The sequence below is a fragment of the Dermacentor albipictus genome, chromosome 2 (assembly GCF_038994185.2).
Source record: "Dermacentor albipictus isolate Rhodes 1998 colony chromosome 2, USDA_Dalb.pri_finalv2, whole genome shotgun sequence".
Lineage (NCBI taxonomy): Eukaryota > Metazoa > Arthropoda > Arachnida > Ixodida > Ixodidae > Dermacentor > Dermacentor albipictus.
In genome coordinates, this window is record NC_091822.1 from 85,026,540 (window position 1) to 85,039,469 (window position 12,930).

A 12,930-nucleotide genomic window follows, 5' to 3' on the forward strand; every position below is an offset into this window, starting at 1 on the left:
GCACAGCTCATAATGTCATAATTGATAATGTTCCGCACCATAGGGAATTTTATGACCAGCTGTACATGTACAAACAGGGAGGCAATAATTATGTTAGCCCTCGTTATGCTTTCCTCACAGATTTAGATGAGTAACATGCAGCAGAAAAGCTCTAAACTTCTACATTTTGTGCTCATCCTTGGTTTTTCTGTAAGCATGTTCATTCATTCAAATAACTTTATTAAGTGCCCTGCGATTTGTTGGGGTGGGTCTCGACCCCGCCTAGGTGTCGGCCAAGTGTTGTTGGCCCTTGGCGGCTTCCTCGGCTCGCTGGACGGCCGAGAGTTGGTGCTGCAGGTCCGGGCTGAGCAACGCAGACTTCCAGCGTGCGTGGAGGTTGTTGCTGTTTGAGGCTGCACCAATGTTACTGTGTATTATACCCTTACATTCCTATCGGATATGCTCTAGGGTGGCTCTAGAGTCGCAATTAATGTCTGCACTTGTCAGCCATGTATAAATCCGGGTGTATTAGGTACACGATAGCTCGACTCGGATAGGATCTGGTTTGTAACTGCCACCATTTGACAGACTGTTCTTTGCTTAATTTGGGGTGAAGCAGCGGGAATGTGCGCCTCTGCAATCTATGGTGTTGTGCAATTTCGTGAAATCTGGTCATTCGATCTTCCCACTCCCACTCGTCGGTAGTTGGTGAGGCGCGGCTAACCAAGGCTTGGTCCGTAAGCTCTCGAGCTATGCGGGGCGCTGCCTCATTGCTACCATCTGGTAGTGTGTGAGCAGGGGTCGAGATGCACACTTTTGTCGGGGTTATTACCTGATTTTATAAGTTGTAGTGCCTCTGGGGAGATTTGACCGTTGGTGATGTTTTGTATTGCCGTCTGGGAATCAATGATGATTACATCCCCTTGCGTTTGTGCTGTGGCTAACGCGATGGCTATTTCCTCTGCGGTTTATCCGTGTGGCGTGTTCACTGTAGCGCTTGTCGTGCATTTTCCCTCGCAATTTATCACCACTGCTGTATAGGCGCGCTTGTGTCTGTATCTAGCTGCGTCTACAAATGTGGTGTCCTTGCTGTTACCAATTTCTGTATATCGCAGGCTCTGCTTTCCCACCTACCCTGATAGTGAGTGGGATGCATATTCTTGGATAGTGGAAGGACGGTTATCGTGCCTCTGATGTGTCTGGGTATATCTGCTTTGATGCCATGTTGGATATGATGCCCTATACCCAGGCGACTCAATATTTGCCTATCTGTTTTAGTTTGGACAGGCGTTCATACTGTGCTGTGTGCTGTGCCTTGATTAGCTCACCCAGTGTATTGTGTAGACCTAGCTGCAGTAGTCTATTGTTGTTGGTGGTATTGGAGAGTCCGATAGCTTGCTTGTAAAGTTTTCTGATTAAGCAGCCTAATTTGTATCATTCTGACGAGTACCATGGTAGGTACGATGCCACATATACTATTCTGCTCAGTACGAATGCTTGGACTAGTCTAAGCAGATTGTCTTCTTTCATTATTTATTTATTTATAAATAAATAAATAAATTCCACTATGTTTTTTGGCTATTCGTTTGAGTAGCCGCATGATTTGAGATGTTATATTGTCTAATTTACGTATGGTCTCCATTGTAGCTGCTACTTTCAATGATGAGCCACAATACTCTGATCTTGTCAACCTTGGGTGTAGGCGTACCATCCGCCGTAGTTAGGTAAATTTCCGGATTGTTTCGTTCCTCGTAGTTGCGTGGTTTTCGGCCATGTCGCGATGGTATATAAATGAGGAGCTCAGATTTCTCTGCTGAACACGCGAGTCCGGTTCCTGCTGGGTATTGTTCAACTGCTTCTATTGCATGTTGTAATGTGTTTTCAACGTGTCTATCGTTGCCATCGCTTACCCAGAGGGTGATATCATGAGCGTAGATGGTATGATTGCTGCCATCGATTTCCTGTAGCTTTGGCGGTAATCCGATCAGAGCCAGATTAAACAGCATCGGTGATATTACGGAACTTTCGGGCGTACCTGCTCTTACGATTTGTAGTTCTTCAGAGTTAAGGCTTCTATCTTAATGTTTGCTTTTCTGTTAGTAAGGAAGTTTTGTATGTAAGTATATACTCGTTGGTCTAGGCTTAGCTCATTTATTCTGTTTAATATTGTACCGTGGGTAACACTGTCAAAAGCTTTCTTTAGGTCCAATCCTAGGATAGCTTTGGTCTTCCGGCTTGTGTTATCTATAATTCGATGCTTAAGTTGAAGCATTGCATCCCGTGTAGACAAATTTCTCTGGATGCCCAACATTGTAGGGGGGAGAATGTCGTTGTCCTCGAGATAGTTGGTCAGTCTCATAAGGACAACATGCTCCATGAGTTTGCCCACACAGGACGTGAGTGAAATCGGTCTCAGGTTCTCCAACTGTAACCGCTTGCCTGGTTTAGGTATTAGAATAATCTGGGCCATTTTCCATTGTTGTGGTATTGCACCGAATTGCCAGCATTTGTTTATATACTTGGTAAGTTGGTCTACAGAGGCATCATCGAGATTTCGAATCGTCTTGTTTGTTATTCCGTCTAGTCCCAGCGCGGATGTAGTATTAAGTTTTTGTAGAACTGCTCTCAATTCCGCTTTGCTAATCTCTTCGTCTAATTGTCTGTTTTTGGTGCCTGTGTAATCTAGGTGAGGAGTTGGCTTAGCCCAAGATAAGTACCTTGTGGTTATCTCATCGATAAAAGCTTTTTCAGTTTTGTCATATGCATGTAAGATTGTATTTATGTTTTGTCTGTACGTGGCTTTACTTTCCTCAGAATTCAAAAGGTGGCGGAGCAAAATCCACATTCTGGATAATCCTAACTGATTATTCATATTGGTCCATTATCCGTCCATTGCTTGCTGTCATTTTTCCATTTTCAGGTCTAAGGCTATTAGTGCATATTGTGTTTCCATGTCAGAGAGGGATCTTGAGGAAGAGGCAACTGGAAGCCTATGACCTGCTGTCTCTTGTAAGAGGACTGCCCCAAGACTGTACGGTGATGCATCTGCAGACACAGTGAGATGACTGCAAGGGTAGTAGTTGGTGAGCACCAGTGTCGTCGTCAGTGTTTTTTTTTAATAGCATTGAAGCTCTCTACTAGTGGTGTATCCCAGCACCATTAAGCATCACTGTGAAGTAGGTCACGTAACAGTTTTGTGAGCTGCGAGAGCCCTGGGAGAAATTTGGTCAGGGGATTAGCCAATCGCAAGAAGGATCTCGCTTCTGTTGCATCTGCTGGCTCTGCTAGATGACAGACCGCGTTGACCTTTTCAGCATTAGCACTGATACTGTTTGTTGATACAACGTACCTAAGGAATCTCACCGACTGCTGGTGTAGTACACACGTTGCTGAATTTAAGGTGGTGCTAAGAAGTACTCTGTGGAGTCATGCATCATGTTCTTCCTTCATGCAGCCAAACACTATCATGTCGTCTTGCAGACATGCTTGGCTGTGCAGGCCTTCTAGCACTTTTAGCATTTCCCTCTGGAAAAATTCAGGTGCTGTGGAAATCGAAGGAACTGAAAACGGCCAAATGGCATCAGGAAAGTGGTGTACCTCTGGGACTCGGCTGGCAGTGGAGTCAATTGCCAATAACCGGAACTTGTGTCGAGCTTGCTAAACATGCAGCTCCAGAGAATTTGGCAAAGCATTTATCGATGGTGGGCATTAAGACTTGTTCACGCAGAATGTTCTTCAACCCCTCAAAGTCAATGCAGATTTGAAGCTTGCCTCCTTTTTTTTTTGCAACTGCCATAGTTGCACACCACTTTGTGGCCTCTTCAACCTTTCTGATGCGACCCAAGCACTCTAATCTCTTAACTCACGTTTGGCATAGGGCAACATGGGCAGAGGTACTCACCTCAGGTACGTAATAGCACATAGGAATATCATCATCTTGCATTTTGTCCTGACTAGGCCCAGGCATGAAGTCAGGTATAGAATGTTGTACAGGTATCAGGTATAGAAAGTAGCATAGAATGTTGGATGGGTCGCTGACCTAGCAGGTTGACTCTTACCTCCAGAACGCTTGGTAGGACATCTAAAGTAATTGATCGCGAGACGTCCAAGAAGTGCGTGACTCTGTCGATCACACAAATTTATTCTTGACACAACCGGCCACTCCAGCACAGGCTTGCACTGAACAGTTCAATCGTTACTATTTTGGTCCTGCTAAGTCCAAGTAGCTGTTTTTTTTTTGCTTGCTTTAAGTTGCCTATAACTTCTTCGTTGGTATAGCGGTTATATCCGCGCCAGTGTTTACCTCGAACTTCATGGGCAAGCCGTTGACTGTCGCACCTCTGTTACGCCTTTTGTAAGCGGATAAGCACACGGCGGCGAAGTGCACACGTCCCTTTTTGTCAAAATCACTGCACGTTTTGCCGTTCGCTGGGCACACAATGTGTGATGGTGGGAGCGTCGTTGAGCCACACCCCTTGCACGTCGGCGCAGTCTGCTCGCGCTGGTTTTTCTGAGCCTACTGATTTGACTTTCCTTTGCTCTTGGAGTTGCGAGCACGGGTGGCGGCGGCTTCTCGGCGTTAAGTTGCAGCTTCTCGCTTAACCACGAGCCTATCTCGGATCAGTCAGTTCATCTGATCGCCATACTCGCAGGTTTCGGCTCGTCTGAATAGTTCGGCGGCGAACGTATCGACTGTCTCGCGCGCTTCGTGCTTCCGGCTGTTGAACTTCGCACGGTCGTGTATGACGTTCGTCCGCGGCACAAAATATTTCGCGAACGCTCGGGCATCTATGGCTCGGGTTTCTGTGTCGTAGCCGAGTTTCTCGGCGTCGCGGAGCTAGGTAATCTTCGGCTTCACGACCCATGGCATAGACGAGGGCGTTTACCTGCTTCTCGTCAGCTTGCTTCCCAAGTCCTCAGATAGCGCTCCCATCTCGTGAACCACCGTTTCCACTCTTTGGATCGCCGAAACTGGTTTTTTGGGCTGTTCAACTACGAACGGGTTGAGCGGAGCGGTAAATTCTTCGTTGGTAACGTTCTCCTCGCACGGGCGCGGTACGTCGGATAGACTTTCTCGCGCCTGCGGTGCTCCTGCTGCATGCCGGATTATACTTTTCTTGCGCCTTGCGGCGCTCTAATTTCAATATAACTTCACTTTGAGTTGAAATGTTTTGGAAAGTCACGGAGAGCAGCATACGAAAAGCCTGGCACAAGCGAAGATACTACTACAAGAGAGCAGGCCCGGTCTCTACTACGGCCCCTACTGCTCCTCTGGAAAAATCAGTTATGTTATATTGAAGGTAGAGCGCCGCAAGGCGCAAGAAAGGTATAATCTGGCATGACTGATACAGCACGAGCGCCGCAGCCGCGAAAAAGTCCATCCGACGTACCGCGTCCGTGCGAGGAGAAGGTTACGCCAACAAGGAATTTACCCGGAGCGGAGCTGTAGGCATTGAAAGCGAAGCCATGTGTAGTGAAGTTTTGTGTCCGGGGCACTGCGCCCCTGCGCTGTGGGAGTTTTCAGACTTCTATTTCAACGGTGCGTTTCTCACGGCGTTGTCGAGCATCCTGCCGCTGCCACCATGTCGTGGTCGTCTGCCGAGCATGTGACGAGATTGACGAGACGCAAGTGTTAATTAACAACTGTTTAATAAGCCACACTCGCATGGCTACATGCCGTCTCGGCTGGCGCCGGCCGCGGTCTGCTAGAGGCGTCATCGCGTCATTCCGCATCTCACCATATGATTTCACCATGGATTGATGGATGGCTGAACCATTTAGATCGGGCGGCGGCCCACACCACCTAGCCGTGACTATAGTAATACGTGTGACTGCAGATAAGTAGTATGCATGTAGTTGTACTTAGTGGAGGGTTACATTTCACTCGTCTTAATTTTAACCACCAAACAGATAATCTCTGTTTGGTTATTTCTACCTTGTCTGCGCTGCCCCTAAACCACAATGCTTTGAAAAAATCCACCCTGTTGCTTTAAACTGTAGGGTGAAACCCTTTATAGAAAAATATCAGGTGTTCAGCCGTTTCTTCCTCTTCACACACACCGTATAACGTGTCTATCCCTTGATAGTTGGTTCGGTACGTCTTAGTCCGCAATACTCCCGTCCCGTCCTGACTTCAAACAATAAAGATCTTCCCCTAGAATTATTGTAGATATTTTCTTTGGCAATTTACTGCTTGCAAAATATGTATGTTCCCAGTGCTGATTTCGTCTGCATGCCTATTTCCCACAGACCCCTCTCTGTTTGTTAGACCTTGCCCTTAACCGATGATTCTTGGCTTGGCCTCCTGTTGCTGTCCAGATATTTGCTCGACAATTTTCTGGTTCACTTCCTCCATTTTGTGTCAACATTCCTCATGTACAAGTAGCAGAAAACTTTCCTAGCCCACTGCTTCTCCCCCATTTCTCTCAATCGCTCCTATGTCCTGCTGCTAGCTTCTCTGCTCTCAAATGGTGAGCACACTGTCTCCCTGTACCCTCTACATGGTGTATTTCCATGTGCTCCCAAAGCAAGCCTACCTACCCCACATGGCTTAATTTCCAACCTTTCTCAAACCTCTGATCTCACGCACAGGACTGCATTGCCAAAAGTCAAACTAGGAATCATCACTCCTTTCCAAATCCCTCTCGACCACTTCGCACCTATTGTAATTATTTACTTGTACCTATTAATTATCACCTATTGTAGTGCCCTATTTTTCACCACAGCTGCATTCCTGCTACTTTAGGTCCTATCTTTCGTGTTCCGTTATGTACTCAGCTCCATTGTTTATCCACATGCCACAATATTTGTGCTTATCCACTACCTCCAGTGTAACGTAGCTCCTGTATCCTATGCTTGCCACCTTTATTTTGATTAAAAATCATGATTGCTGATTTCTCATTACTCAAGTTTAAACCTAACCTAGCTGCTTCTTTACTGCAGATGTCCATCGATCCCTGCAAATCTTCCTTGTTGTCAGCCATTAGTACTACATAATCCGCGTACATCAGTCCTGGTAATGACTGTTCAATCTATTCTCCCTGGTTGACCAAAGAAAGGTTGAAGCCAAGTCCGCTCCTCTCTAATTTAGCCTCTAATCCTTGTAGGTACAGTGTGAACAACAAAGGTGCCAGCCCCTGTCTAAGCCCCGTTGTATCTCTATAGGCTCAGATACCTTTTTTTCCCATTTTATAATCCCCTTGAGACTGTTGTAGATATCTTTTAAGAGATTAGTTACTCCATGTTCCACATCTAGTGTGCCCAGTCTGTGCCACAAGTCCTCTTGAATTACACTGTTGTAAGCTCCCTTTATATCCAGAAATTCTAGCCATAGGGGCATGTATTCCTTTTCTGCTATTTCGATGCACTGTGTCAATGTGAACAGATTGTCCCCTAACTCCTTTGTTTCTGGAACCAACCTTGTAGTTCCCCCAGCGTCCCTTCACCCTCCACCCATGCCTATGGACACGTGCGCGTAGTGCCATGTCATATTAGTCCCGCACACGAAACTCCCTCGAGGACAAACATACAGCAAAAATGCAACATTTTATCTAAATTTACAACTGTATGTTATTCATTGTTAGTCTTCTCGGGTACTGAAGAAAACTGGAATGATTGATTTAAAAAAAATTAGCATGCGAACTAGGGCCTATATAGTCAGTTTTCATAAAGCTGTTTTGTTTACAATACCGTTTGATTAATATAAGGCTGTATAATGGGCACCTGATCACAGTGTCCTTTATGCATAGAGAAGCTTGCATGGCGTTATGGCTATGGGAACTACAAATAGGAGTCAGAATAATCTATTTACTTTTGGTCATCTGTGTAGCCCATATTAGTCATTTCTCCTTGAATTCCACATTTATTGGCAATTATTCCTAATGGGACAAATTTTTACCTATTTTATGGCCCATTCCATTTTCCAATAAGAATTTGTTGCCGTCAGCCCTTGTGTCTTGCTTAAACTAAGGGATTCAGAATAATAATTTCTAGCTGCAATACAACATGAGCAAACTCCCCCATATACTGTAATATGTACTAACTTCTAACAATTCAACTGCATACATTCTGCTGTCATCTCCCAATGGGAGCCAGCATTAGAGAGTGGCCAGTAACGTAATAACTGCTCTCCAAGCTGATGTTAAATACCAGTATGCTGCTATATGCTACATCTGAAAAAAAATGAAAAAAATATATATATAGAGCTCTAGGTAACAGATTCTATATAGCAGTCACCATGTAACAAGCTTTCTTTTACGTGTGTTAGAGAAGAAAGGAAATGTGAAAACTAGTAGATCTCTTGTACAATTAAAAAAACTTTGTCTAAAGTGGTCTTGTTTAAGAGTTTTTTGGTGTTGCAAAACGAAGAGAACTACTCTTACTAGTCATGGCTGACAAAATGCTTGTTGAATGAATTCGGTGATATGTAGGGCTTTCATAAGGAAGGGCAGCAATTGTGTCTTTGCTTTCAGTTAGATCACACCAAAACAGCATGAAAAGAGTAGGCTCAACTCTAACAATAGAGGCTGCTTTAAAAAGCAACTTCAGAAAGCCCACCTTACCTCTGATGAGTTTGTAGTTGACACTAGCAGTATATGATTAGCTTTAGTAAACAAAGATCTCATGTTTCCAATTATAACATTTGTGATTGTTTCTAGATACCTAATAAGACTGATGCGCTGGCAAGGCTTTTGAGTATGTGCTTTCTGATTGTTCGGTAAGACTAAGGAAAAACTAAACATGAAAATTTTGAATGTTTTGGTTTTAGCCAAGCGAAATAAAAGTTATATCAGAAGGTACTTTTGGCAGAAGATACTGAAAAGCTGAAACCCCACTTATGAGCACACCTTCTAAAAACAGCTGTGAAGAATAGAGCTTCGTTAGTTGCTGCTTTTCTATGCATATGAAAAGTTTGACAGAGATCACAAATATGCGAGAATAGTATGAATGCATGTTTGCCTTAATAGTGCAAGGAATTCAGACAACCACACAAGAGAAAACTACATGACAATGAAGCACTAACTTCAAACTAAAGCTAATTCGTGATGAAAAGCACCTATTTGACCACAATCACAATAACATAAGAGCAATAAACACAAATAAATCATGGCTCTTGTGCCCTCAAAAAACCAAAACATCAAATCATGGCTTATCACACTGTTGCACCCTCAGGAAAAAAAAACTGAACATGAAAGTGAAAACCATGCCAGAGCTCGTATGCCTGCACAAAAGGCAGACAGGTAGTATCAAATTGATACTAGACACAACTTTTGGGGAATTACAGTTAACTGTTATCAAAGGGTGGCTAACACTCGAGCCATTTTTGTGGATGTAGAACGCTTGATCTATTTCTCGAGTTAATCTATCTTGTATACACACACGGTAAACCTATGCTGTACATGCCTAGATACACATACAAGGTGTCAAAACTAAATATAGAGAGAGACTCAGCACCAATGTAGATGCATGTACATGAACCTAACTAGGCCACTGTCATGAGGCATTATCTGAATTGTCTTTAAGTATACCACCTTTGAGAGGCAAATATTAGGGCAGTCCCATTCGTGCTTCAATTCTGTGGACGGGTTGATACATGAATTCCTAATATGACTCTCAATCTTGTTTTAACGACCTAGCTGAATCAATGACAAATAAAATATGCAATGATCACGATAGAATTATGATAAAAACATGCACCTGCTAAGCAGCACTGAAGGAGCATTGAAACTTTTGAGGGAGGGTCGACAGACATCCGAACAGAGATTTGGGAGCCCATCACTGCTTCGCTGCAATGCTCGCTCACAGGTCCTGTGGGATGCATGTTATTTTTTGGCATTTCACAGCAGTCTTGCAGCACCCCTGTTGTACACCACTGGGTTAGGGCTCTTTGGCCAGCATTGCAATAGCTCCTGCCAACTTGGATTAGAACCTCCTGCACATTTCTGAATGGATTTGATAATGTTAGCTTAGCCTTTGTCAAATCTGTATACCGAGAGGGAATGCCACAAGTTCCAAGTACATTTTCAAATTTTAATAGAGCACAATATGGTGAAATTAAGATGGCTGTCATCACCATGCATCACACCAACGTTGATGATAGGATAATGATACGTATGTCCCTCAGTAACAGCCCCGAATCTGGCCTTTGGTTATATACTAAGTGGCATGAGTTTAAGTTTGGAATCTTGTATCTCTGGATTTTGTTGTTAGCCAATGTAGCCTGAGCTTTGCAAGATTGGACCAACTCAGCTTTGTTAATACCGTTTTATTTTATCTAAGCTAACACATAGTAATGCAATCTCCAGTTGATATAATCAAATGAACTTATTCTGGGGTTTTCCTAGATGAAGCAGGTGAGGTTACGATAAGTTGAATTGGCTGTGCTTAAACAATAAATGTAAAGGCATAGCAAAACCATTAAGAGCAAAGCAATACAGCCATAGTAAACACATTCATATGGGCTTTAATGCATTTTTTCTCTACAGTTACAACAGAAAAGCATTTAGAACGAAGTTGCATTAGGCTACTGTTGACTGTTTTAAACAAGTAGGACTGTGTGTGTCATCATACCTGTAGACCTGTTTCAGCACAACACGTTCAATTTTGCTAAGGTTGATGCAGATTGAACTCAAGGATGATTGCGCACTGATTGACAGTCATTTTCAAGCACAGGAATGTGCATGCCAGACATAACTCACTCCTTGGTGCAGTGCTGCTGCACAGCTACTCAAGGGTATGCAGAGTAACATTCAGAACACGCTCAACGAGGTGGCTTGAGTGACTGACCAAGCAACACATCGCTCAAGCAGCATTGATTTTCCCCTGCATTGAATCATACATGATTGCAGTGTTTTAAAGCCATAAGCTTAGTGGCTTAGCTTAGACTATGGTTATAACAGGTAGCGTATGTCAGTGCTTCATGTCTATTTGGCAAGCTCACCTAGAGGTATCAGTTTAGAAGGTGTTTTTCATAACTTGTCTTTCAGCAATTCACTCTTGTAGGACAGCTTTGGGTGCCTTCTTTGTGCATTTGAGAGTTGTCATTTGTATCCCAGTCAGCAGACTGACTTGTGGTGGTATTTTGGCTCATATTGTGCTGGCATCACAGTCCTGAACATGCAGAAAGCTGCATGTTCAGGACGGTGATGTGAGCACAATGTAAATGAACAGTCATTGTAGTAGGACGTACCAGCAAGTTTTTCTAGCTCTTGGAGATACCTCATGTGTCTTGCTTCATGCGTTGCCTGCCACCTTTGTATGATTTCAAGTGTCAGTGCTATCCACGACCAGAGCCAATGCAGTATTACTTCCTCTCACATAGTGAAGCTGTGCAACAAGGCAAAGAGGAAATGAGCCTCATGCTTTTTAGCAAGAAGTCGTTATTTGTTGGAAGCAAAAACTGAAAGCTGAGCGACTTGGAACTGATTCACACTGTGGGCTGTCATGATAAACACACGAACGAGAAATGAAAGCGTCGATGGCACAGGCATAATCCATGCTTTGATTTCTCTTCCTTGTGGTTATCATGCGACCCACGGTATGTATGTTAGAAGCAAGATTAACACCGGGGTTGTCTTGATGAGCTTCATGTACTGTTCTGTTGTTCCATGTACTGTGTGACGAGAAGACAAATATATTTCTTGGAAGATAATGTGCATGCACTCAGGTAACCGTCATCTTGTGATTGACAGCTGCTTCTTTCCTCACTCCCAGGCTAAGTGGGTGCTTTCGTACTTTTCTCACTTACTAGCTAATTGCTTGCACAGTTTGGTTTCTATATGATGATGGGATGCACTGCTTCCTAGGTTAAAAAAAAAGGCATTTATTGTGAAATATGTATAGTCCATAAAGCTCAAAATAAACTATGCTGCCATTGAATACTGTCACATATTTGTGTGTGTCTATTCACTTGTGTAGTTTCTTGCAATAGAGGGATAAGGCAGATGTGAAGAAGGCCTGTGATGGCACATGCTACTTTCTTGTAGATTCTTGCTACTGGTGTTGCTGTTGCCTTCTGAGGTGAAAGTGTTGAGTGCTATTTTATACTTCACTAGTTCAACGTACTTGATCAGGGGACACCAGTTGACTTAACTGACCTTGCTGAGAATAGCATGAGTCATATTAGCTAGAGCTAGGGGCTCTGGAAGTGTATTTGAAATGTGGGGGCAAGAGCCAGACTCCTTATGCCTACACAAACTTATCTCTTTCTTATTCTGAGCCCAGTTAAGGCTTAATATTTTGTACATTAGAGGGGGCCAGTTATCCACTGCAGTGAGCGCCGCACAGATTCCATTGCAAGTAATGAGCTTGGCAGAACATAATTTTTGGCTTGGGCAAGCTATTCGAGGTCATGAACATGAATTTTGTCTATCGAAACTGCCTATTGGTGGCCAGGTATTTATTTATAACTGGGCAGCCACATCTTAAATTTAAGAATCACTCTACTGCAGACGTGCCATCGCCCTGTAGTTAAGAATTCCTGAACATGCTTTGAAGCATACAGAGCACCTAGTGTACAACTTAATATGAAGTTTTATAATTTGCGTAACCTAAGTGGTTTGGGTTCTCAAAGAGACCTTTGCATATGGAAAGCGTCATACCCCACTTGTGTTATTTTGTGCAGCTTTGGGATTGTCTTGTATAAGTTTCTGGCACTCTTTTGTAAGCCCTGCGGTTTGTGCCCTCTCTTTGCACACTCAAAACTTAAAGCTCCCTATTGTCAAGGGCATGAATTTCAAGGTATTTGGCACAACTGGCAGGATTCAAGGAAATTCTGCTGTTGGTGAGCCGCGGTTACACTTGCAGTTTAACAGGAGGAGTTCCGAGTTGAGATTGAGCTGTTTGAATTACATGCATGCATTTTTGGAGATTCAGCTGTAGCCACTAGTGACATCAAATCAACTTTTGTATGCCCGACATCATGGTCAAAGTAACACGTAAAACGCACAAATA